The following is a 1734-nucleotide window of genomic DNA, read 5'->3' on the forward strand; positions in this document are numbered from 1 at the left end:
GTTAGATGTTAGTTAGATGTTAGTTAGATGTTAGTTAGCTACAGGTAGAGATGTTAGTTAGATGTTAGTTAGATGTTAGTTAGATGTTAGTTAGCTACAGGTAGAGATGTTAGTTAGATGTTAGTTAGCTACAGGTAGAGATGTTAGTTAGATGTTAGTTAGATGTTAGTTAGATGTTAGTTAGATGTTAGTTAGCTACAGGTAGAGATGTTAGTTAGATGTTAGTTAGATGTTAGTTAGATGTTAGTTAGCTACAGGTAGAGATGTTAGTTAGATGTTAGTTAGCTACAGGTAGAGATGTTAGTTAGATGTTAGTTAGATGTTAGTTAGATGTTAGTTAGCTACAGGTAGAGATGTTAGTTAGATGTTAGTTAGATGTTAGTTAGATGTTAGTTAGCTACAGGTAGAGATGTTAGTTAGATGTTAGTTAGCTACAGGTAGAGATGTTAGTTAGATGTTAGTTAGCTACAGGTAGAGATGTTAGTTAGATGTTAGTTAGCTACAGGTAGAGATGTTAGTTAGATGTTAGTTAGCTACAGGTAGATGTACAGTCTTGTGGGCTGTGAGATACAGTGAGAGAGAGATATACCGGGAGAGAGGGGGAGAGAGAGGGGGAGAGAGAGGGGGAGAGAAAGGGAGAGAGATAGAGGGAGATACAGGAAGAGAGGGAGAGAGATATAGAGGGAGAGCAGAAGAGTCGATTCTCTTTTTCATTTTTTCTGTGTAATTGAGGAAGTCTAAAAGAGGCTGAGAGGTTTAACTGGGTTGACTTCAGCTATTCCTGAGACCAGTGGGCAGGCCTTGAGAGAGAGGGGGGAGGGAGGGAGGGGGGGAGGGAGGGAGGGAGGGAGATGGAGAGAAAGGGAAAGAGAGAGAGAAAGAGAAAGAGAGCGAAAGAGAGAGAGAGAGCGTTCTACTAGTCCTCTGATTCTGTCCTAGACCAAGATTAGCTCCACCCCCCGGGGGACACTCCTTCTTCAAGGCTCCTCTCCTCCTCTCCTCCTCCTCTCTTCCCTCCTTTTTGTCAAAGCCATCATGAAATAATTAACTGCTATAAGTGAAATTAATCAAGCTAATTGGTTCAGGGGAGTTATTTTGGGCACCTGGAGGCATTGGGGGGTGCTGGAGGCATGGGGGGGGGGGACGGAGTGCTGGAGGCATGGGGGGGGGGAGCAGCGACCTGTTCTCCACAACCGTGCTGGGCAGAGCAGAACTCTGGCTGTGGACAGAACTAGGCCTTTTCTCTCTCTCTCTCTCTCTCTCTCTCTCTCTCTCTCATGTATTTATAAACATCCTGATGATGTCACAGTTGATTTCTCAAGGTGTGTGTGTGCGTGCATGCCCGCGTGTGTGTGTGGTGAGAAATAAACGTCTTTGAACATTCAAGGTCCGTAAATACCTTTCAGCTGTTTTTTTAAAAAGCAAACTGAAAAGTTAAGTGGAAAAAATAACATCCAAGATGTGACATCCCAGAGAGACGGGCAGACGTCCCTCAGCTCTGCAATCACCAACTACACCTGGACCTTTACAATGACTCATCCTCCCCTCATCCTCCCCCTCATCCTCCCCTCATCCTCACCGTCATCCTCCCCGTCATCCTCCCTCTCATCCTCTCCGTCATCCTCCCCCTCATCCTCTCGTCATCCTCCCCCTCATCCTCTCCTCATCCTCACCGTCATCCTCCCCGTCATCCTCCCTCTCATCCTCTCCGTCATCCTCCCCCTCTTCCTCACC

Source organism: Argentina silus (assembly GCF_951799395.1).
Source record: "Argentina silus genome assembly, contig: scaffold_204, whole genome shotgun sequence".
In the NCBI taxonomy this organism is placed as follows: Eukaryota; Metazoa; Chordata; class Actinopteri; order Argentiniformes; family Argentinidae; genus Argentina; species Argentina silus.